We start from the raw sequence: 26,930 nt of genomic DNA, 5'->3' as shown, positions 1-26,930 counted from the left end.
ACTATATGCTGCTAAATGAATTTCCCTTGTGGGATAATAAAGCCTGTACTCTACTCTAGATATGTGGGATAATAAGACAAGGACAAGGAGATCCCTACCGACCAATCCCTCCTGCGTCCTCCGATACACAACTCTAGATATGTGGGATAATAAAGACTCTACTCTAGATATGTGGGATAATAAAGACTCTACTCTAGATATGAGGGATAATAAAGACTCTACTCTAGATATGTGGAATAATAAAGACTCTACTCTAGATATGAGGGATAATAAAGACTCTACTCTAGATATGAGGGATAATAAAGACTCTACTCTAGATATGAGGGATAATAAAGACTCTACTCTAGATATGTGGGATAATAAAGACTCTAATCTAGACATGCCACTCACCCATTAGACAACACTATCATCAAGCTGAGCTCAGAAGACCATTGTATCTATAGCTTTAACTGTTTTCATTTACACATATTTACAACCTAGTTTTATGATATTTCTGTCTCTTACCCTAAACATGCTATGTGACCTAACGAATATGTCAGATCAGGTAACATACTGTATAACTAACTACACTGGGAGACAACTAGCTAGCTTAGCTTACATTTGTGGCTCTCAGTTTAGCAACATACCTCATAGTTGTGAGCACCAGGAGCGTCCGTATAGCCTCTCCCAACTACATTGGTTAAATGACACTATTTTGCCATATTCTAATAAGAGCATGTTGTATATAGTTTATAGTGAGTGATGAGTCCAGAGACGAGACGAGGACAATTACCATCTGGTTAGCACTCTATTTCTCTGACCATTAAGCTTTTCTTCAGCTCATTTAATCAGCTCATCAGATAACATGGAAAGTTATCAATCATACAAGTATAATAAAGCAGTTTGGAAATACTCCTAGTATTTTACAGTGAACATACTCCTAGTATATTACAGTGAACATACTCTTAGTATATTACAGTGAACATACTCCTAGCATATTACAGTGAACATACTCCTAGTATAGTACAGTGAACATACTCCTAGTATAGTACAGTCCTAGTATATTACAGTGAACATACTCTTAGTATATTACAGTGAACATACTCCTAGTATATTACAGTCCTAGTATATTACAGTGAACATACTCTTAGTATATTACAGTGAACATACTCCTAGTATATTACAGTCCTAGTATATTACAGTGAACATACTCTTAGTATAGTACAGTGAACATACTCCTAGTATATTACAGTGAACATACTCCTAGTATATTACAGTGAACATACTCCTAGTATAGTACAGTGAACATACTCCTAGTATATTACAGTCCTAGTATATTACAGTGAACATACTCTTAGTATATTACAGTGTACATACTCCTAGTATATTACAGTGAACATACTCCTAGTATATTACAGTGAACATACTCATAGTATATTACAGTGAACATACTCCTAGTATATTACAGTCCTAGTATATTACAGTGAACATACTCTTAGTATATTACAGTGTACATACTCCTAGTATATTACAGTGAACATACTCCTAGTATATTACAGTGAACATACTCATAGTATAGTACAGTGAACATACTCCTAGTATATTACAGTGAACATACTCCTAGTATATTACAGTGAACATACTCCTAGTATATTACAGTGAACATGCTCCTAGTATATTACAGTGAACATACTCCTAGTATATTACAGTGAACATGCTCCTAGTATATTACAGTGAACATACTCCTAGTATAGTACAGTGAACATACTCCTAGTATATTACAGTGAACATGCTCCTAGTATATTACAGTGAACATACTCTTAGTATATTACAGTGAACATACTCCTAGTATAGTACAGTGAACATACTCCTAGTATAGTACAGTGAACATACTCCTAGTATATTACAGTGAACATACTCCTAGTATATTACAGTGAACATGCTCCTAGTATATTACAGTGAACATACTCTTAGTATATTACAGTGAACATACTCCTAGTATAGTACAGTGAACATACTCCTAGTATAGTACAGTGAACATACTCCTAGTATATTACAGTGAACATACTCCTAGTATATTACAGTGAACATGCTCCTAGTATATTACAGTGAACATACTCTTAGTATATTACAGTGAACATACTCCTAGTATAGTACAGTGAACATACTCCTAGTATAGTACAGTGAACATACTCCTAGTATATTACAGTGAACATACTCCTAGTATAGTACAGTGAACATACTCCTAGTATATTACAGTGAACATACTCCTAGTATAGTACAGTGAACATACTCTTAGTATATTACAGTGAACATACTCCTAGTATAGTACAGTGAACATACTCCTAGTATAGTACAGTGAACATACTCCTAGTATAGTACAGTGAACATACTCCTAGTATATTACAGTGAACATACTCCTAGTATAGTGCAGTGAACATACTCCTAGTATAGTACAGTGAACATACTCCTAGTATATTACAGTGAACATGCTCCTAGTATATTACAGTGAACATACTCCTAGTATATTACAGTGAACATACTCCTAGTATAGTACAGTGAACATACTCCTAGTATAGTACAGTGAACATACTCCTAGTATAGTACAGTGAACATACTCCTAGTATAGTACAGTGAACATACTCCTAGTATATTACAGTGAACATACTCCTAGTATAGTACAGTGAACATACTCCTAGTATAGTACAGTGAACATACTCCTAGTATATTACAGTGAACGTACTCCTAGTATAGTACAGTGAACATACTCCTAGTATATTACAGTGAACGTACTCCTAGTATAGTACAGTGAACATACTCCTAGTATATTACAGTGAACGTACTCCTAGTATAGTACAGTGAACATACTCCTAGTATATTACAGTGAACATACTCCTAGTATATTACAGTGAACGTACTCCTAGTATAGTACAGTGAACATACTCCTAGTATATTACAGTGAACGTACTCCTAGTATAGTACAGTGAACATACTCCTAGTATATTACAGTGAACGTACTCCTAGTATATTACAGTGAACATACTCCTAGTATAGTACAGTGAACATACTCCTAGTATAGTACAGTGAACATACTCCTAGTATATTACAGTGAACGTACTCCTAGTATATTACAGTGAACATACTCCTAGTATATTACAGTGAACATACTCCTAGTATATTACAGTGAACGTACTCCTAGTATATTACAGTGAACATACTCCTAGTATATTACAGTGAACATACTCCTAGTATATTACAGTGAACATACTCCTAGTATATTACAGTGAACATACTCCTAGTATATTACAGTGAACATACTCCTAGTATATTACAGTGAACATACTCCTAGTATATTACAGTGAACATACTCCTAGTATATTACAGTGAACATACTCCTAGTATATTACAGTGAACATACTCCTGTTTTTTTATTATGAACACATTCCTCTGACTTTTTTCCATCACCACAAAAATATAACTGCAATAATCTATAATCTAAGCAATTGGAAATACTACTGGCTAAAAGAAATAAAGATAAAATGTTCAGAAAAAGCTATCCTTCCCTCTCCCTGTCCCCTCTGCCCACCCTGACAGTTAGGCTATGAGCAGGCAGAAGGGCCCAGTCAGGTCTGCCTGGCCGCTGTGTTATCTCCCCAGAGGATGACAGAGGGTGATGACTTTAACAGGGTCTGGATGGAGGGGTCTGGAGGAGATGGTGATGACTTTAACAGGGTCTGGATGGAGGGGTCTGGAGGAGATGGTGATGACTTTAACAGGGTCTGGATGGAGGGGTCTGGAGGAGAGGGTGATGACTTTAACAGGGTCTGGATGGAGGGGGCTGGAGGAGGGGGGATGACTTTAAAAGGGGCTGGATGGGGGGGGGGTGGATTAGAGGGGGATGACTTTAACAGGGGGTGGATGGAGGGGGCTGGAGGAGGGGGGATGACTTTAAAAGGGGCTGGATGGAGGGGGGGTGGATGAGAGGGGGATGTCTTTAAAAGGGGCTGGATGGAGGGGGGCGGAGGAGAGGGGATGACTTTAACAGGGGGTGGATGGAGGGGGGGCGGAGGAGAGGGGGATGACTTTAACAGGGGGTGGATGGAGGGGGGGCGGAGGAGAGGGGGATGAGGGAGAAGTGGAGGATGGTGGAGGATGATCCTACTCAGGTCAGGGACTCCACCAGGTGGTAATGATGATCTGTTGGCTTCCACACAAAGGACCAACGACTGGTGACTGTCAGGGTACAGTAGTAATATGTCAGAGGATTAGGACTGGTGACTGTCAGGGTACAGATGTAACATGTCAGAGGATTAGGACTGGTGACTGTCAGGGTACAGGATTAGGACTGGTGACTGTCAGGGTACAGTAGTAACATGTCAGAGGATTAGGACTGGTGACTGTCAGGGTACAGATGTAAAATGTCAGAGGATTAGGACTGGTGACTCTGTCAGGGTACAGTAGTAACATGTCAGAGGATTAGGACTGGTGACTGTCAGGGTACAGTAGTAACATGTCCGAGGATTAGGACTGGTGACTGTCAGGGTACAGTAGTAACATGTCAGAGGATTAGGACTGGTGACTCTGTCAGGGTACAGTAGTAACATGTCAGAGGATTAGGACTGGTGACTCTGTCAGGGTACAGTAGTAACATGTCAGAGGATTAGGACTGGTGACTGTCAGGGTACAGTAGTAACATGTCAGAGGATTAGGACTGGTGACTGTCAGGGTACAGCAGTAACATGTCAGAGGATTAGGACTGGTGACTGTCAGGGTACAGTAGTAACATGTCAGAGGATTAGGACTGGTGACTGTCAGGGTACAGTAGTAACATGTCAGAGGATTAGGACTGGTGACTGTCAGGGTACAGTAGTAACATGTCAGAGGATTAGGACTGGTGACTGTCAGGGTACAGTAGTAACATGTCAGAGGATTAGGACTGGTGACTGTCAGGGTACAGTAGTAACATGTCAGAGGATTAGGGCTGGGGTCTGCGGCTAGAGATGGAGGTTAGGGGCTGGGGGCCGAGGGCCGGGAGCTGGGGGCTGTTCAGTCTTCCTGTCAATGCTAATGATTTGGGCTGTTCAGTCTTCCTGTCAATGCTAATGATTTGGACTGTTCAGTCTTCCTGACAATGCTAATGATTTGGGCTGTTCAGTCTTCCTGTCAATGCTAATGATTTGGGCTGTTCAGTCTTCCTGTCAATGCTAATGATTTGGGCTGTTCAGTCTTCCTGTCAATGCTAATGGTTTGGGCTATTCAGTCCCATACCCCACCATTCCCCATTATTAAGCATTTATTTTGTAATAATGTAACCATACCATCAACATAATGTTCCTATAACATTGCCATAATATCCCCATACTATCCAGAAATGCACCTTTGCTTGTTTGCGTTTGTTTTTAAAGCGGTGGGATTAGGGACAATATTAGGGACAATCTGGTTTGTTAGTAGTAATCAAGCCCTTTTTGTTAATTTCAACAATGGGCCAATATCCTCCAAATGCAAAACAAACCTATGAAGAGTTAGGACTTGGGGAAATGAGGCGTGTTAAGGGTCATGATGGATCCAGAAACCAGTGTGAATAATTAGCTGCTTCGCTGCTCATGACTTCTTTTCTAGCCCCCATCCTCATTTTACTCTGCTACTCATTTTGGCGATCACTTAGCTTTCAATTTAAGGCTTACAGACCTGACAGACTCTTTTGTCAGGGTCTACGACCCACTGTGTCTTGCCTGATAAAGATCATTTATCAGAGATTAATGGTTTGCACACACAGCTGACCTGGCTCTGACTGAATAGTACCTGTGTGACCAGGCTGCTTGAGAAAGCAGGGTCTGGCCTGGTCACCAGGATGAAGCATATGATAGGCCAGGTTCCAATGTCCATACTTGCTTAATAGCTAGTGAAGCGATGTATTGGTCATGCTATGTAAATGGTATGCCAGTGTGCCCCAACAAGGCTTGTAAATGGAAAGTATTATTACTGTAGTTGTTAGCCTACACATGAACATAATAAACGAGTCATTAGATGATACTGTACAGTATGTCATTATAACTAGCAGGGAGCAGAGAGAGAGAGAGAGTTGACTGGTCAAGTTATCAATCATGTGACAGGCAGGTGGGCAGGCAGACAGGTAGGGGGCAGGCAGTCAGACAGGGGACAGTGGGCTGGGGGGAGACGGGGCAGACAGGGGACAGTGGGCTGGAGGGATACAGGGCAGACAGGCAGACAGGGGACAGTGGGCTGGGGGGAGACGGGGCAGACAAGCAGGGGTTAGGCAGGCAGACAGTGGACAGACAAGCAGGGTGTTAGGCAGGCAGACGGGACAGTGGGCTGGGGGGAGATGGGGCAGACAGGCAGGGGTTAGGCAGGCAGACAGCGGACAGACAAGCAGGGGGTTAGGCAGGCAGACAGGGGACAGTGGGCTGGGGGGAGACGGGGCAGACAGGCAGGGGTTAGGCAGGCAGAGACGGGACAGTGGGCTGGGGGGAGACGGGGCAGACAGGCAGGGGTTAGGCAGGCAGAGACGGGACAGTGGGCTGGGGGGAGACGGGGCAGACAGGCAGGGGTTAGGCAGGCAGACAGCGGACAGACAAGCAGGGGGTTAGGCAGGCAGACAGGGGACAGTGGGCTGGGGGCAGACAGGCAGAGGGTAGACAGGCAGGGGGTAGACAGGCAGGGGGTAGACAGGCAGGGGGCAGACAAGAGACAGGCAGGGGGCAGGGAGGGGCAGGAGGCAGACAGGATGCAGGCAGGGGGCAGACAGGCAGGGGGCAGACAAGAGGCAGGCAGGGGGCAGGGGACAGACAGGGGGTAGGGAGGAGCAGGAGGCAGACAGGATGCAGGCAGGGGGCAGACAGGGGGTGGGGGCAGGGAGGGGAGCAGGCAGGGGGCAGGGAGGGTGGTGGGGGCAGGGTGCAGACAGACAGGGGGCAGACAGACATGGGAAAGGCGGGCAGGCAGACAGGCAGGAAGCAGACAAACAGATAGGGGGCAGGCAGGGAACAGACAAACAAACAGACAGGTGTCTGTGACTTAATCTAATATGTGAGAGGATGCAGCAGTGTTGTTGTCACCCCGTAAAGTTGCTGTGGTACAGACATATTACTGTGGTACAATAATATACTAAGTTGCTGTGGTACAGACATATGACTGTGGTACAATAAGTTGCTGTGGTACAGACATATTACTGTGGTACAATAATATACTAAGTTGCTGTGGTACAGGCATATTACTGTGGTACAATAAGTTGCTGTGGTACAGACATACTACTGTTTTACAATAATACACTTCTAGACCAGGGACTTTGTCAGCATGACAGCCTTTAGACTTCTACTTCAAACTTCAGGCTGTCAGTGTGTGTGAGTGTGTGAGTGTGTGAGTGTGTGTGTGTGTGTGTGTGTGTGTGTGTGTGTGTGTTTGTGTGTGAGTGTGTCAAACAGCATTTGTGTGTGTGTGTGTGTGTGTGTGTGTGTGTGTGTGTGTGTGTGTGTGTGTGTGTGTGTACATGTGTGAGCGCGAGTGTATGAGGGACGAAGGGGAACTGACTAGCGAAGCCCATCACTAGCAGAGTGCTCAGTGGGTCACATGAGATTGCACCGTGGTTAATACGCTGGGACTGGGATGCCTTTCAACTCTATACCAATCTGTTTAACTCAGCATAAACTAGTGCAGCATGCCAGCGCTGGGATGCGTCCCAAATGGCAACCCATTACCTACATAGTGCACTACTTTGGACTGATGCCCTATGGGATAGCCCATTGGCTTTGGTCAAAAGTAGTCCACTATATAGGGAATGGGGCGCTGGTGTTTAGGGGAGGGCGGCGTTACGAGTGTGATGAACCGCGGTATAGGCTATAGAGCGTCATTAATGGACGTCTGGGAAAACAAACTCCAGGAGAACAAGTGAATGGATCTCATTGTTGTTTAGTTGATTATTATTCTTTCATTACAAATTGTTTTCGTTAATCTTAGAAAAAAAAGGTGCTCTCTAGAACCTAAAAAAGTTATTCAGCTGTCCCCATACGAGAACCCATTGAAGAACCCTTTTTGTTTCCAGGTAGAACCCTTTTGGTGCCAGAAAGGGTTCTCCGACCAATGGGGTCAGCTGAAGAACCTTTTTGGAAACATTTAGCCTTTTTTCTCTAAGAGTGTATGTTGATGTTATCGACTGTTCATTTATAAGGAAGATAAACCTTTCCTCTTAGGACCACGGTAAAGGTACTGTATCACAAAATAATATGAGATTGCCGAATATAATTTAATTTGAATATTCCTGTATGACATTTTTGGCTATTGTAAGAACCCTTCTCCACTGTGACCCAACACCTTCCTAATATTGAGTTGCACCCCCTTTTTGCCCTCAGAACAGCCTTAATTCATCGGGGTATGGACTGCAAGGTGTCAAAATCTTTCCACAGGGATGCTGGCCCATGTTGACTCCAGTGCTTCCCGCTCATAGCGTTCACCTGGATTCACCTGGTCAGGCTGCATACTAATATTAAACACTCAAAGAAATTCCTTAAAGGTTCTGGGTGATAATTTGGTATTTCTTTCCCATGGGACAGATGGGGCTGTAATGTAGGCTATAAATGAGCTAGCCCATTGCAGCCCTGGAGATAATATAGGAGACTCTGTTGCTTTGCTGAGGCAGATAGAGAGACTAACAACATCTGAGAACGCACAGCGAAGGTGTCAAAAGAGGGTGGAAGGGTACACAAACAGACCTAGTACAGGGTTTTAGTTGAGACAGAGAGGGACTAAAGGTTGTGTCACTACTTTGAACAGTGTTTAGCGACACATTCAATGTGATTTCAGGTGTCAACGTAGAAGGCTTATCCACTGCATAAATAGTTCATTCCTGGCTGGTTTGGAGAAAAGGTCACAGTGTCATCACATCACTTAATGATTCCCCACCAGTCTTATGCAATGTAGGCTATTCCCTTGCTGTTTATCCCAGTATTTTGCGCTGAGAGGATGTAAAGTTTAGCACCACTATAAGCTATATTTTTAGAGATCAGTTTAAATTAAAGTGAAATGAAGGAAGTGAAAAAGGAACATGTTGCTAGGCAGTTCTCTAACAACACAGTGACAACAGTGAACTGAAATGGCTGTATCCAGTAGTGCCACTGTTTAAACTGCCACATCTAACTACTGACTAAAACATTTAAACAAAGTTGGGATCCTTAATGTTAAGAAAAATCCCTAAATGAGAAACATTTTTTTTCCCCCCACAAAATTTTAATCACAGTGCAGTAATCATAAAACATATTTTTTTCCTTGTTATAGTCTAACTCAGGGATGGCAACTGGTGGCCCGCGGGAAGCCCCCCCTTTTGAAAGCCCTCGGCTCAGTCACTAATAGTCAGTCAATTAGCCCAGGTTCAGCTAACATTCTTTAGATTGCTAAGTTAGCGGCCAGCTTTCTAAACTTGTTGTTATCATGGTATCATGAATTACGGGCCGGGGGTCCCCTATTGATTTTGTTTGTTAGTCTCACTCAGATGTCATATTAAAAACTGCAAACGTTTCTCTACACCCTGTAAAACAGCAAAACATTTTGATGGGGGGGGGTGTGGATGTGGGTATGCAGCCTCGCGAGCAGATTGTTTGTGGCCCCTACCCCCATCAAAGTTGCTAACTAGATGGTAGGCTATAAAGGCCCGGGCGGACACCACACAACTTATAAAACAGTAACACTGCTAAGCCTCTCACATTAAATGACCGTCTTTCCAGGAGTTTGTTGTCTTGCCAACGTCGTGGTGCGCAGAAGAAACAATGTGGCACAGACAAGATTCTTCACTTGGTCTTGAGGATTCTCCATACCACGCTGTCTCACTAAAACAATGATGTGATGATGTGATCAGATTTAACGTAGCTACGACAAGCTGTGGCTCAAAGCAGCCTCAAAAATGTTTTCAGTCAGACATTCATGCTTGACATATACAGAGTTGAAGTATCTAGCCAATACATTTTGAGTTGAATAACATTGTGTGTAAAGAGCTTGTCAGAGCTGTAACAATTTAACACTTTGGCAAGTACAAAAGCATCCTAGTAGTAGTCATCGCTACTAGTCGAGATCTCATTGGCTATTGCTGATCACCGTTCTGAAATCTTGTAGTTGCACATCTCACACTACAAGATCATTGCAGATTTTGTGCTGATGAAATCATAATTGTTTGAAAATATTGGGCCGTCTGGGCCTGCTTAAGGACGGGATAGGTAGCACACAGATCAGTTGACATTAAACGTCGGTGAGTAGCCAATGACTTGGGGATTTTGTCTCTGATCTCAACATCTCATAGTGTACACCCGACTTTAGGCTACTTTGGGGAACTTGCGAGGCATGCAAGAAAAGAAATTGCGAGATACAGATTACCAAGACATTCCCTCTCGCTGGCCTTCCTGCACCTCTTCTCTCTCCCTTGAGCTGGCCTGCCTGCCTGCCCCCTCTTCTCTCTCCCTTGTTCTGGCCTGCCTTCCTGCACCTCTTCTCTCTCCCTCTCGCTGGCCTGCCTGCCCCCTCTTCTCTCTCCCTCTCGCTGGCCTGCCTGCCCCCTCTTCTCTCTCCCTTGTGCTGGCTTGCTTGCCTGCCCCCTCTTCTCTCTCCCTTCTTCTGGCCTGCCTGCCCCCTCTTCTCTCTTCCTTGTTCTGGCCTGCCTGCCCCCTCTTCTCTCTTCCTTGTTCTGGCCTGCCTGCCTGCCCCGTCTTCTCTCTCCCTTGTTCTGGCCTGCCTGCCCCCTCTTCTCTCTCCCTCTCGCTGGCCTGCCTGCCCCCTCTTCTCTCTCCCTTGTTCTGGCCTGCCTGCCCCCTCTTCTCTCTCCCTCTCGCTGGCCTGCCTGCCCCCTCTTCTCTCTCCCTTGAGCTGGCCTGCCTGCCCCCTCTTCTCTCTCCCTTGTTCTGGCCTGCCTGCCTGCCCCCTCTTCTCTCTCCCTTGTTCTGGCCTGCCTGCCCCCTCTTCTCTCTCCCTCTCGCTGGCCTGCCTGCCCCCTCTTCTCTCTCCCTTGAGCTGGCCTGCCTGCACCTCTTCTCTCTCCCTTGAGCTGGCCTGCCTGCACCTCTTCTCTCTCCCTCTCGCTGGCCTGCCTGCCCCCTCTTCTCTCTCCCTTGTTCTGGCCTGCCTGCCTGCCCCCTCTTCTCTCTCACTTGAGCTGGCCTGCCTGCACCTCTTCTCTCTCCCTCTCGCTGGCCTGCCTGCCCCCTCTTCTCTCTCCCTTGTTCTGGCCTGCCTGCCTGCCCCCTCTTCTCTCTCCCTTGTTCTGGCCTGCCTGCACCTCTTCTCTCTCCCTTGAGCTGGCCTGCCTGCACCCTCTTCTCTCTCCCTTGTTCTGGCCTGCCTGCACCTCTTCTCTCTCCCTTGAGCTGGCCTGCCTGCACCCTCTTCTCTCTCCCTTGTGTTGGCCTGCCTGCCTACCCCCTCTTCTCTCTCCCTTGTGCTGGCCTGCCTGCCTGCCCCCTCTTCTCTCTCCCTCTTGCTGGCCTGCCTGCCCCCTCTTCTCTCTCCCTTGTGCCGGCCTGCCTGCCTGCCCCCTCTTCTCTCTTCCTTGTGCTGGCCTGCCTGCCTGCCCCGTCTTCTCTCTCCCTTGTGCTGGCCTGCCTGCCTGCCCCCTCTTCACTCTTCCTTGTGCTGGCATGCCTGCCCCCTCTTCTCTCTTCCTTGTGCTGGCTTGCTTGCCTGCCCCGTCTTCTCTCTTCCTTGTGCTGGCCTGCCTGCCCCCTCTTCTCTCTCCCTTGTGCTGGCCTGCCTGCCTGCCCCCTCTTCTCTCTTCCTTGTGCTGGCCTGCCTGCCTGCCCCGTCTTCTCTCTCCCTTGTGCTGGCCTGCCTGCCTGCCCCCTCTTCTCTTTTCCTTGTGCTTGCCTGCCTGCCCCCTCTTCTCTCTTCCTTGTGCTGGCCTGCCTGCCCCCTCTTCTCTCTCCCTTGTGCTTGCCTGCCTGCCCCCTCTTCTCTCTTCCTTGTGCTTGCCTGCCTGCACCTCTTCTCTCTCCCTGTGCTGGCCTGCCTGCCTGCCCCTCTTCTCTCTCCCTTGTGCTGGCCTGCCTGCCTGCACCTCTTCTGTCTCCCTCGTGCTGGCCTGCCTGCCTGCCCCCTCTTCTCTCTCCCTCGTGCTGGCCTGCCTGCCTGCACCTCTTCTCTCTTCCTTGTGCTTGCCTGCCTGCCCCCTCTTCTCTCTTCCTTGTGCTGGCCTGCCTGCCCCCTCCTCTCTCTCCCTTGTGCTTGCCTGCCTGCCCCCTCTTCTCTCTTCCTTGTGCTTGCCTGCCTGCCTGCCCCCTCTTATCTCTCCCTCGTGCTGGCCTGCCTGCCTGCACCTCTTCTGTCTCCCTCGTGCTGGCCTGCCTGCCTGCCCCCTCTTCTCTCTCCCTCGTGCTGGCCTGCCTGCCTGCACCTCTTCTCTCTCCCTCGTGCTGGCATGCCTGCCCCCTCTTCTCTCTCCCTCGTGCTGGCCTGCCTGCCTGCACCTCTTCTCTCTCCCTCGTGCTGGCATGCCTGCCCCCTCTTCTCTCTTCCTCGTGCTGGCTCTCCTGCTCATGCTCTTCGACAAAGATTTGTATATAATGAAAAGATGCACCAGTGGTGGAAAAAGTAGCCAATTGTCATACTTGCTTAAAGGTAAAGATATCTTAATAGAACATGACTAAAGTAAAAGTGAAAGTCACCCAGTAAAATACTACTTGAGTAAAAGTCTAAAACTATTAGTTTTTTAAATATACTTTGTAATTGCTGAAATATATTTAAGTATCAAAAGTAAAAGTATAAATCATTTCAAACAATTAAGCAAACCAGACACCATTTTCATTTTATTTTAAATGTATTTACGGATAGCCAGGGGCACACTCCAACACTCAGACATCATTCACAGACAAAGCATTTGTGTTTAGTGAGTCCACCAGATCAGAGGCAGTAGGGATGACCACGGCTGTTCTCTTGATAAGTGCATGAATTTGACATGTCCTGCTAAGCATAAAAAATGTAACGAGTACTTTTGGGTGACATGGAAAATATATGGAGTAAAAAAGTACATTATTTTCTTTAGGAATGTAGTGAAGTAAAAGTAAAAAAAAATGGAAATAGTAAAGTACAGATACCCCCCAAAAATGACATAAGTAGTACTTTAAAGTATTTTTACTTAAGTACTATACACCCCTGGTCTTCGCCCTAACAATGGGAGTCGTTGTCCCAGAGGTGGGAAGGCAGACAAGCTTAGGTCTTAAAGGCTGATTTTGGACATCATTTGACGAGAGTAAAACCTCTAACTATGCCTTTTACTCCCTGTCTACACTAATGAAGCGAGTGTGTGTTCAGTCTTCGGTCGGTTGCTTGTAGAATGTCCTAGCCTATTCATTGATGATAGGCCCTGCTTTACCCGAAGTCGCGAGACATTGCAAGCCAAGAAATTTCAAGATACAGAATTGCATTGTGAGATACCGTTTTTGATTGCCGATAGATAGGATGTCTGGTGGATGACCTATACTGATAGATAGGCCTAGTGCACGGTTCTGATTGTTTGCCTGGTGGCTGACCTGCCTATACTGATATATAGGCCTAGTGCACAGTTCTGACTGTCTGTCTGGTGTCTGACCTGCCTATACTGATAGATAGGCCCAGTGCATGGTTCTGACTGTCTGTCTGGTGTCTGACCTGCCTATACTGATAGATAGGCCTAGTGCATGGTTCTGACTGTCTGTCTGGTGTCTGACCTGCCTATACTGATAGATAGGCCCAGTGCATGGTTCTGACTGTCTGTCTGGTGTCTGACCGGCCTATACTGATAGATAGGCCTAGTGCATGGTTCTGACTGTCTGCCTGGTGGCTGACCTGCCTATACTGATAGATAGGCCTAGTGCACAGTTCTGACTGTCTGTCTGGTGTCTGACCTGCCTATACTGATAGATAGGCCCAGTGCATGGTTCTGACTGTCTGTCTGGTGTCTGACCTGCCTATACTGATAGATAGGCCTAGTGCATGGTTCTGACTGTCTGTCTGGTAGCTGACCTGCCTATACTGATATATAGGCCTAGTGCATGGTTCTGACTGTCTGTCTGGTAGCTGACCTGCCTATACTGATAGATAGGCCTAGTGCACGGTTCTGACTGTCTGCTCCTACAACTGACTCATATGACTGGTTTGAACAGCCACATCCCACATAACTACTGTCACCTTGTGTGTGTGTGTGTGTGTGTGTGTGTGTGTGTGTGTGTGTGTGTGTGTGTGTGTGTGTGTGTGTGTGTGAGTCTGATGAGTGTGAGATAGAAGTCACCCAGTCAATTACTGTCGCCCGTATTCATAAAGTGTTTCAGAGAAGGAGTGCTGATCTAGGATCAGGTCCCCCCTGTCCATGTAATCTTACTTATTATTATCTAAAAGGCAGAACTGATCCTAGATCAGCACTCCTACTCAGAGATGCTTTATGAATATGGGCCCTGCACTCTAGCAGATAACCTGCACCTCATATGTCTCCCTGATAACACAGAAACCTAATCAGTTTGTCACCTGAAGACAGTTATTGATCTCTGCAAAATGAACATTCTGACCTTTCAGGCACTCTTTTTTTATTATTTATACCTTTAATCTAACATCCATTGCTGTACTATATAACATCCATTACCATCTAACATCCATTACCATCTAACATCCATTACTATATAACATCCATTACCATCTAACATCCATTCCTTTACTATATAACATTCTTTACCATCTAACATCCATTACCATCTAACATCCATTACATCTAACATCCATTCCTTTACTATATAACATCCATTAATATATAACATCCATTACCATCTACCATCCATTACCATCTAACATCCATTACCATCTAACATCAATTCCTTTACTATATAACATCCATTACTATATAACATCCATTACCATCTACCATCCAACATCCATTACCATCTAACATCCATTACCATCTAACATCCATTACCATCTAACATCCATTCCTTTACTATATAACATCCATTACCATCTAACATCCATTCCTTTACTATATAACATCCATTACTATATAACATCCATTACCATCTACCATCCATTACCATCTAACATCAATTCCTTTACTATATAACATCCATTACTATATAACATCCATTACCATCTACCATCCATTACCATCTAACATCCATTCCTTTACTATATAACATCCATTACTATATTACATCCATTACCATCTACCATCCATTACCATCTAACATCCATTCCTTTACTATATAACATTCTTTACCATCTAACATCCATTACCATCTACCATCCATTACCATCTAACATCCATTCCTTTACTATATAACATTCTTTACCATATAACATCCATTACCATCTAACATCCATTACCATCTAACATCCTTTACTATATAACATCCATTACCATCTAACTTCCATTACCATCTAACATCCTTTACCATCTAAAATCCTTTACTATATAACATCCATTCCCATCTAACATCCATTACCATCTAACATCCATTACCATCTAACATCCTTTACCATATAACATCCTTTACCATCTAAAATCCTTTACTATATAACATCCATTACCATCTAACATCCATTACCATATAACATCCATTCCCATCTAACATCCTTTACTATATAACATCCATTACTATATAACATCCATTACCATCTAACATCCATTACCATATAATATCCATTACTATATAACATCCATTACCATCTACCATCCATTACCATCTAACATCCATTCCTTTACTATATAAAATACATTACTATATAACATCCATTACCATCTAACACCCATTCCTTTACTATATAACATCCATTACTATATAACATCCATTACCATCTAACATCCATTACCATATAACATCCATTCCCATCTAACATCCTTTACTATATAACATCCATTACCATCTAACATCCATTACCATCTAACATCCATTACCATCTAACATCCATTCCTTTACTATATAACATCCTTTACTATATAACATCCATTACCATCTAACATCCATTACCATCTAACATCCATTCCTTTACTATATAACATCCATTACTATATAACATCCATTACCATCTAACATCCATTCCTTTACTATATAACATCCTTTACTATATAACATCCATTACCATCTAACATCCATTCCCATCTAACATCCTTTACTATATAACATCCTTTACTATATAACATCCATTACCATCTAACATCCATTCCTTTACTATATAACATCCATTACTATATAACATCCATTACCATCTAACATCCATTACCATATAATATCCATTACTATATAACATCCATTACCATCTACCATCCATTACCATCTAACATCCATTCCTTTACTATATAAAATACATTACTATATAACATCCATTACCATCTAACACCCATTCCTTTACTATATAACATCCATTACTATATAACATCCATTACCATCTAACATCCATTCCTTTACTATATACCATCCATTACTATATAACATCCATTACCATCTAATATCCATTACCATCTAACATCCATTAATAATTGGTTTTACATCCATTCCTTTACTATATAACATCCTTTGCTATATAACATCCATTACTATATAACATCCATTACCATCTAACATCCATTACCATCTAACATCCATTACCATCTAATATCCTTTACCATCTAACATCCATTACCATCTAACATCCATTACCATCTAACATCATTACTATATACCATCCATTACCATCTAACATCCATTACCATCTAACATCCATTAATAATTGGTTTTACATCCATTCCTTTACTATATAACATCCTTTGCTATATAACATCCATTACTATATAACATCCATTACCATCTAACATCCATTACCATCTAACATCCATTACCATCTAATATCCTTTACCATCTAATATCCTTTACCATCTAATATCCTTTACCATCTAATATCCTTTACCATCTAACATCCATTACCATCTAACATCCATTACCATCTAACATCCATTACCATCTAACATCCTTTACCATCTAACATCCATTAATAATTGGTTTTACATCCATTGTAACGGTTTTCTTGGTGAGAAGGAGAGTCGGACCAAAATGCGGCGTGTCTATTGCAATCCATGTTTAATGAAGTAACACACTAAACACAAACACTATCAAAACAATAAACTTAACGAAAAACCGAAACAGCCTATACTTGTGTAACCTAACACAGAACAATGACATCAGGACACTAAGGACAATCACCCACGACAAACTCAAAGAATATGGCTGCCTAAATATGGTTCCCAATCAGAGACAACGATAAACACCTGCCTCTGATTTAGAACCACTTCAGACAGCCATAGACTTAGCTAGAACACCCCACTAGCTACAATCCCCATACATACACACCACATACAAAAACCCATGCCACAGCCTGGCCTGACCAAATAAATAAAGATAAACACAAAATACTTTGACCAGGGTGTGACAGAACCCCCCCCCTAAGGTGCGGACTCCCGAACGCACCTCAAAACAATAGGGAGGGTCCGGGTGGGCGTCTGTCCATGGTGGCGGCTCCGGCGCGGGACGTGGACCCCACTCAATCAATGTCTTAGTCCCTTCTCCTCGCGTCCCTGGATAGTCCACCCTCGCCGCCGACCATGGCCTAGTAGTCCTCACCCAGAACCCCACTGGACTGAGGAGCAGATCGGGACTGAGGGGCAGCTCGGGACTGAGGCAGCTCGGGACTGAGGGGAAGCTCAGGAGTGAGAGGAAGCTCAGGAGTGAGAGGAAGCTCAGGCAGGTTGATGAATCTACCAGATCCAGGCTGGCTGGTGGTTTCGGCAGATCCTGGCTGACTGGCAGATCCTGGCTGACTGGCAGATCTGGAAGAGTCTGGTCGACTGGCAGATCTGGAAGAGTCTGGTCGACTGGCAGATCTGGAAGAGTCTGGTCGACTGGCAGATCTGGAAGAGTCTGGTCGACTGGCAGATCTGGAAGAGTCTGGTCGACTGGCAGATCTGGAAGAGTCTGGTCGACTGGCAGATCTGGAAGAGTCTGGTCGACTGGCAGATCTGGAAGAGTCTGGTCGACTGGCAGATCTGGAAGAGTCTGGTCGACTGGCAGATCTGGAAGAGTCTGGTCGACTGGCAGATCTGGAAGAGTCTGGTCGACTGGCAGATCTGGAAGAGTCTGGTCGACTGGCAGATCTGGAAGAGTCTGGTCGACTGGCAGATCTGGAAGAGTCTGGTTGACTGGCAGATCTGGGAGAGTCTGGTCGACTGGCAGATCTGGGAGAGTCTGGTCGACTGGCAGCTCTGGCTGCTCCATGCTGACTGGCTGCTCCATGCTGACTGGCAGCTCTGGCTGCTCCATGCTGACTGGCTGCTCTATGCTGACTGGCTGCTCCATGCTGACTGGCGGCCCTGGCTGCTCCATGCTGACTGGCGGCCCTGGCTGCTCCATGCTGACTGGCGGCCCTGGCTGCTCCATGCTGACTGGCGGCCCTGGCTGCTCCATGCTAACTGGCAGCTCTGGCGGCTCCTTGCAGACTGGCAGCTCTGGCGGCTCCTTGCAGACTGGCAGCTTTGGCGGCATCCTGCAGACAGGCAGCTCTGGCGGCTCCTTGCAGACTGGCAGCTCCTTGCAGACTGGCAGCTCTATGCAGACTGGCAGCTCCTTGCAGACTGGCAGCTCCTTGCAGACTGGCAGCTCCTTGCAGACTGGCAGCTCCTTGCAGACTGGCAGCTCTATGCTAACTGGCAGCTCTATGCTAACTGGCAGCTCTATGCTAACTGGCAGTTCTGAACAGGCGGGAGACTCCGGCAGCGCTGTAGAGAAGGAAGGCTCTAACAGCGCTAAACAGGCGGAAGACTCCGACAGCGCTGGAGAGGAGGAGGGCTCCGACAGCGCTGGACAGGCGAGGCGCACTGTAGGCCTGATGCGTGGTGCTGGCACTGGTGGTACTGGGCCGAGGACACGCACAGGAAGCCTGGTGCGGGGAGCTGCTACCGGAGGACTGGGGTGTGGAGGTGGTACTGGAAAAACCGGACCGTGCAGGCGCACTGGAGCTCTTGAGCACCGAGCCTGCCCAACCTTACCTGGTTGAATGCTCACGGTCGCCCTGCCAGTGCGGCGAGGTGGAATAGCCCGCACTGGACTATGCAGGCGAACCGGAGACACCGAGCGCAAGGCTGGTGCCATGTAAACCGGCCCAAGGAGACGCACTGGGGACCAGCTGCGTAGAGCCGGCTTCATGGCATTAGGCTCGACGCTCAATATAGCCCGGCAGACACGCGGAGCTGGAATATACCGCACCGGGCTATGCACCCGCACTGGAGACACCGTGCGCACCACTGCATAACACGGTGCCTGTCCGGTCTCTCTAGACCCCCGGTAAGCACAGGGAGTCTGCCCAGGTCTCCTACCTGGCGTAGCCATACTCCCTGTTAGCCCCCCCCCAAGAAATTTTTGGGGCTGCCTCTCAGGCTTCCATCCGCTACGTCGTGCTGCCTCCTCATATCTGCGCCTCTCAGCTTTCGCCGCCTCCAGTTCTTCCTTGGGGCGGCGATATTCTCCAGGCTGAGCCCAGGGTCCTTTACCGTCCAGTTCTTCCTCCCATGTCCATTTCTCCAGGTGGTGCAGCCTCTCCCACTGCAGCTGCTCCTGCTGCTGCTGCCTCTGTTCCTTCTCCTGCTGCACCTTGGTGCAGCTACACTCCCCTGGTTTAGCCCAGGGTCCTCTCCCGTCGAGGATTTCCTCCCATGTCCAGAAATCCTTACTATATATCTCCTCCTTTCGCTGCTGTGGTGGGTGATTGGGTGGTGGTGGGTGGTGGGTGATTCTGTAACGGTTTTCTTGGTGAGAAGGAGAGTCGGACCAAAATGCGGCGTGTCTATTGCAATCCATGTTTAATGAAGTAACACACTAAACACAAACACTATCAAAACAATAAACTTAACGAAAAACCGAAACAGCCTATACTTGTGTAACCTAACACAGAACAATGACATCAGGACACTAAGGACAATCACCCACGACAAACTCAAAGAATATGGCTGCCTAAATATGGTTCCCAATCAGAGACAACGATAAACACCTGCCTCTGATTGAGAACCACTTCAGACAGCCATAGACTTAGCTAGAACACCCCACTAGCTACAATCCCCATACATACACACCACATACAAAAACCCATGCCACACCCTGGCCTGACCAAATAAATAAAGATAAACACAAAATACTTTGACCAGGGTGTGACATCCATTCTATAAAGTTGCAAAAAGAACACGACAACTTCACTCGGCTTCACTCATGTATAAAATTCATGTTTTCAATTTTAATACAAAAATAGGAACAAAAATAAAAAATGAATGAAATCTCTGTTTTTGAAAAGATGTGGTTAGATATTTAGAATAATTTATATTCATAAAATGATAAACTGGTGTGGTCTTGAGAGAACAATAATTAATTCCAAATACTCTTGCTCAAAGTGCAATGATACTCAGTTTTATTTGGTACCAAAGGAATGAGAAAAATAAATATCTAGGATGATTAATGAATTCAACTCAGTGCATGACTGTGTCTGAAATGGCACCCTATTCCCTATATAGTGCGCTATTTCTGACCAGAGCCCTATGCGCCCTGGTCAAAAGTAGTGCACTGTATAGAGTGCATAGGGTGCTATTTCAGACACAGCCCATATGCGCCAAAATGTCTGATCTCGCATCGATAGAGGTACATTAACTTATGACTCAGCAAATTAGCTCAGCAGCTGAACATTGACTTATTGACACCAGTAGGACAACGTGTTCAATCAGCTGATGTAGAAGATAGGAATACAATGAAAAGGCTATTAGCACAATAGAGGATAACATCAGGATGAAGATCAGGAATATCACAGTCCTTAATCTGGATACAACGGTCTTGCAGTAAAGCATATCTTTTATTTGTCCTTTATTTAACCAGAAAAGACACATTGAGATGAACATCTCTTTTTCAAGTGATCCCTGGCCATCTAACAACACACAGAGACACATTGAGATTAACATCTCTTTTTCAAGTGATCCCTGGCCATCTAACAACACACAGAGACACATTGAGATGAACATCTCTTTTTCAAGTGATCCCTGGCCATCTTACACACAGAGACACATTGAGATGAACATCTCTTTTTCAAGTGATCCCTGGCCATCTAACACACAGAGACACATTGAGATTAACATCTCTTTTTCAAGTGATCCCTGGCCATCTTACACACAGAGACACATTGAGATTAACATCTCTTTTTCAAGTGATCCCTGGCCATCTAACAACACACAGAGACACATTGAGATTAACATCCCTTTTTCAAGTGATCCCTGGCCATCTAACACACAGAGACACATTGAGATTAACATCTCTTTTTCAAGTGATCCCTGGCCATCTAACAACACACAGAGAAACATTGAGATTAACATCTCTTTTTCAAGTGATCCCTGGCCATCTTACACACAGAGACACATTGAGATTAACATCCCTTTTTCAAGTGATCCCTGGCCATTTTACACACAGAGACACATTGAGATTAACATCTCTTTTTCAAGTGATCCCTGGCCATCTAACAACACACAGAGAAACATTGAGATTAACATCTCTTTTTCAAGTGATCCCTGGCCATCTAACAACACACAGAGACACATTGAGATGAACATCTCTTTTTCAAGTGATCCCTGGCCATCTAACACACAGAGACACATTGAGATGAACATCTCTTTTTCAAGTGATCCCTGGCCATCTAACACACAGAGACACATTGAGATTAACATCTCTTTTTCAAGTGATCCCTGGCCATCTAACACACAGAGACACAAAGACACATTGAGATTAACATCACTTTTTCAAGTGATCCCTGGCCATCTAACACACAGAGACACAAAGACACATTGAGATTAACATCACTTTTTCAAGTGATCCCTGGCCATCTAACACACAGAGACACAAATACACATTGAGATTAGCATCTCTTTTTCAAGTGATCCCTGGCCATCTAACAACACACAGAGAAACATTGAGATGAACATCTCTTTTTCAAGTGATCCCTGGCCATTTAACAACACATTGTGGCAACACTTTGCCAACAGGTATAACACGTTATTACATTTACAATATCTTATGATACAGATTATAACATTATATTAGACATATTTAACGATGTATCTCTAATGTAGCACATGTTTAACTGATTCAAAATGTATTTAGTCGTGATCAGTATTTAGTTGTGATCAGTATTTAGTCGAGATCAGTATTTAGTCGAGATCAGTATTCAGGTGTGATCAGTATTTAATCGAGATCAGTATTTAGTCGAGATCAGTATTTAGTCGAGATCAGTATTTAGTCGAGATAGGTTTTTAGGTGTGATCAGTATTTAGTTGTGATCAGTATTTAGTCCACAGGGTCAGTGGGAGTCCCAGTCAACCCCAGCATGTGTTTAATACCTACTAACCACAGGGTCAGTGGGAGTCCCAGTCAACCCCAGCATGTGTTTTATACCTACTAACCACAGGGTCAGTGGGAGCCCCAGTCAACCCCAGCATGTGTTGTATACCTACTAACCACAGGGTCAGTGGGAGCCCCAGTCAACCCCAGCATGTGTTTAATACCTACTAACCACAGGGTCAGTGGGAACCCCAGTCAACCCCAGCATGTGTTTTATACCTACTAACCACAGGGTCAGTGGGAGCCCCAGTCAACCCCAGCATGTGTTTAATACCTACTAACCACAGGGTCAGTGGGAGCCCCAGTCAACCCCAGCATGTGTTTAATACCTACTAACCACAGGGTCAGTGGGCTGTGAGCCTCAGAAGCCATAGAAATATAATTATTACTAGAATGGATAAGGGCAATTCCACGGTAACCAAGCGCATATGCAAAGTTTGGTAATAGAATGAGGGCACCAACAGCACAAACCGTCATTCTGTTACCAAACTTTTCATCTGCACTGTTCTTCAAGTAGATTTTCAGAGGAAATTGTTAAAAGTGGGTCTTGTGCATAGAGTTGTATGGTTTGTTTAACAGTGCAATCATTTGTGTTTGTTTGAAAGACATTTGAAAGTGAAAAATCAGAGTCTCGGCGTCACTCTATTACCTTGGGATTACCCATAAGCCCCCTCATGGGTATAGTCAATACGGCTGCCGGTCCACAAGTGACAGAAATGTTGACTTGAATGTGGCGTACCGTTCTAGTAATTATATTTCTATAGTACTAACCCTACTCAATACCCTAGCATGTGTACATGTTGACTTGAATGTGGCGTACCGTTCTAGTAATTACATTTCTATAGTACTAACCCTACTCAATACCCTAGCATGTGCACATGTTGACTTGAATGTGACGTACCGTTCTAGTAATTACATTTCTATAGTACTAACCCTACTCAGTACCCTAGCATGTGTACATGTTGACTTGAATGTGACGTACCGTTCTAGTAATTACATTTCTATAGTACTAACCCTACTCAGTACCCTAGCATGTGTACATGTTGACTTGAATGTGGCGTACCGTTCTAGTAATTACATTTCTATAGTACTAACCCTACTCAATACCCTAGCATGTGCACATGTTGACTTGAATGTGGCGTACCGTTCTAGTAATTACATTTCTATAGTACTAACCCTACTCAATACCCTAGCATGTGTACATGTTGACTTGAATGTGGCGTACTGTTCTAGTAATTACATTTCTATAGTACTAACTCTACTCAGTACCCTAGCATGTGTACATGTTGACTTGAATGTGGCGTACTGCTCTAGTAATTACATTTCTATAGTACTAACCCTACTCCATACCCTAGCATGTTTATATGCCTCGGATGCAGCATTGGGGTCAATTCCATTTCAATTCGAGTCAATACAGAAAGTAAACCAAATTCCAATTCCAATTTTTCCTCATGGAAAAGCATTAAAGAGAACTGGAATGTCAGGGAACTTTTTGAATTGACTGAAATGTAAATGGTATTGACCCAACCCTGCTCATAGGACAGTGGCTCTAGTCAGTAGCCAGTATGTGTAGTAAGACAGTAGACAGCTCTAGTCAGTAACCAGTATGTGTAGTAAGACAGTAGACAGCTCTAGTCAGTAGCCAGTATGTGTAGTAAGACAGTAGACAGCTCTAGTCAGTTACCAGTATGTGTAGTAAGACAGTAGACAGCTCTAGTCAGTAGCCAGTATGTGTAGTAAGACAGTAGACAGCTCTAGTCAGTAGCCAGTATGTGTAGTAAGACAGTAGACAGCTCTAGTCAGTAGCCAGTATGTGTAGTAAGACAGTAGACAGCTCTAGTCAGTATGTGTAGTAAGCCAGTAGACAGCTCTAGTCAGTAGCCAGTATGTGTAGTAAGACAGTAGACAGCTCTAGTCAGTAGCCAGTATGTGTAGTAAGACAGTAGACAGCTCTAGTCAGTAGCCAGTATGTGTGCTAGCCAGGGAAGATCAGAGAGACCTGTTCACTCTTACAAAAAAGGCTTCCAAAAGGGTTCTGTGGCTGTAGCCCATAAGCTAACACTTTTTGGTTCCAGATAGTACTCTTTTGGGTTCCATGTAAAACCCTCTGTGGAAAGGGTTCTACATGGAACCCAAAGGGTTCAACCTGGAACCAAAATGGGTTCGTCAAAGGGTTCTCCTATGGGAACAACCGAATAACCATTTTTGGTTCTAGATAGCACCTACAGCCAGGGAGATGTCAGGTATCATTAGAGTTCTGATTTCTCTCTCTCTAGCTGAGAGGGGGAAACTCTGCCCTTCCCCTCCACCCTCTCTCATATCTCCAGGGTATCAATTTCTCTATTGCTGTCAAATGATAAAGGTTTGCAGTAGCAAGGTGGTAGTGGTGGTGTGTTGAGGGGTCAGACACAGAATCCAAAGAGTTCAGAGTAGCAGGGTGGTAGTAGGTGGGAGGTGGGGATGGAGGGGGTCAGACACAGAATCCAAAGAGTGCAGATTGGCAGGGTGGTAGTAGGTGGGAGTTGGGGATGGAGGGGGTTAGACACAGAATCCAAAGAGTTCAGAGTAGCAGGGTGGTAGTAGGTGGGAGGTGAGGGGGTCAGACATAGAATCCAAAGAGTTCAGAGTGGCAGGGTGGTAGTAGGTGGGAATGGAGGGGGTTAGACACAGAATCCAAAGAGTTCAGAGTGGCAGGGTGGTAGTAGGTGGGAGGTGAGGGGGTCAGACATAGAATCCAAAGAGTTCAGAGTGGCAGGGTGGTAGTAGGTGGGGATGGAGGGGGTTAGACACAGAATCCAAAGAGTTCAGAGTAGCAGGGTGGTAGTAGGGTGGTGTGGGGGGATGGAGGAATTCAATAGAATCTAAAGAGTTCAGAGTAGCAGGGTGGTAGTAGGGTGGTGTGGGGGGATGGAGGAATTCAATAGAATCTAAAGAGTTTAGAGTAGCAGGGTGGTAGAAGGGTGGTGTGGGGGGATGGAGGAATTCGATAGAATCCAAAGAGTTCAGAGTAGCAGGGTGGTATTAGGTGGGGGTGGAGGGGTCAGACATAGAATCCAAAGAGTTCAGAGTGGCAATAGGGTGGTGTGGGGTGATGGAGGGGGTTAGACACAGAATCTGGCATCTGCGATGTGAGTAGCAAGGTCATCCTGTTATTTGCAGCGAGGGTTAAAGGTGATCATGGGCGAGCTTTGGGATGATCAACGCCAAGCTGCTCGTATGGATCCTTTCATTAGACGCACTATGAATAATTGACATTCTTTATAATACCAAACCTGTCTGTCTGTCTGTGTTTGTCTCTCTCTCTCTGTTTCTCTCACTCACTCAACTGGTGTTGTGGGGCTACGTCCCAAATTGAACCCTATTCCATATGAAGTGTACTACTCTTGACCAGGGCCCACAATGTAGGGAATAGTGTTCCATTTGGGACAGTCATGGTGTCAGTCACTCAGTGTGGATTACTATTTTTAATCCTAATTCCCAATTTGTATTAAATCTTTATTCCTCTGAGGCCTTTGGTTGAAAAGAGGAAGTGATCCCAAGAGGGGCTGTAGGCTACAGAGGGAACTACTGAGACAGTGTGGAGGTCTGGGAGAGTTACAGTATATCCTCTTCACATGAATGAGCTGAGCCTAACCGAGCCAAGCTGTACTGTGCTGGTTTGGTTACGGATCCACCACCTTAGTTGTTGGAAACGTGCAGGAATGGACAATGTGAAAGGAAGATATTAGAGTAAACACAGAATGCCTACGGTTTGAGTGGCATGATAGTGTGAAAAGGGTATTAGAAGCCTACCTTTCTCACAGAGGAACCCAGATAAATGTCCATACTAGTACAGTAGCATACCACATAGAACGCATGCCCAATACAAAGGGCTCGGAATTATCACGTTTCATTGGTAGCACTGGTTCTCCTATCTTCAAAAAGTTAGGAGCAACACGTAATTTTTAATTTGTAGGACTGGTTCTCCTATCTTAAAAATGTAGGAGCACCACATAATTTTTAATTGATTGAGACATAGTCTACATTGGGCCTATGTGAATCCTAATTCATTTTTAAGCACATCTCATGAAGAAAAAAATACATGTTCCTTTCAGGAAGAAAATATCAGTTGTTCTTTCTTTCTGTCCCACCAAACGTTTGCATTTACTGGTACCATTTAAGCTACCAGGTTGTTAGGGCGATATGGGCAAACAAATCTAATTGTGATTTGACTTGCGATATAGATCAAAACACTGGGGCAAACAGTTTGAATCCTCTTAATATAATGATCATTGTAATTCTATGGTTGGTGTTGTTTGGCATGAAAACACATGAAAAAGCCAGGTAGGAGTTATGACAGGGTAAAAACCAAAGTGTTTGTCAGTGTTTCCCAGGGGACCCTAATCACATTTTAATAGAGATGTTATATTTTGACAAATATTTTAAATAATAGGCTACCTGATTCAGAACATGCCATAGAACAAACAATATGCTGATCACTACTGGTACCAGCCTGTATTAGATCTAACGTTTGCTTTGCCCCAGCTAGAGCATTTAGCTAAATGGCATTTA

General features: G+C 44.7%; 1 protein-coding gene across 1 annotated transcript in view; it reads right to left on the bottom strand.

Moving 5' to 3' along the window:
* The window catches only part of LOC110516873 (protein eyes shut homolog), a 240,571-nt gene that overhangs the window by 167,866 nt on the left and 45,775 nt on the right, over positions 1 to 26,930 (bottom strand). The gene's annotated exons all lie outside the window — the stretch shown is intronic.

This window comes from Oncorhynchus mykiss, chromosome 23 (genome assembly GCF_057628025.1).
Source record: "Oncorhynchus mykiss isolate SJ-2025 chromosome 23, ASM5762802v1, whole genome shotgun sequence".
In the NCBI taxonomy this organism is placed as follows: Eukaryota; Metazoa; Chordata; class Actinopteri; order Salmoniformes; family Salmonidae; genus Oncorhynchus; species Oncorhynchus mykiss.
The sequence above is the reverse complement of the archived record's forward strand: the minus strand, read 5'-3'. Positions and strand labels throughout refer to the sequence as shown.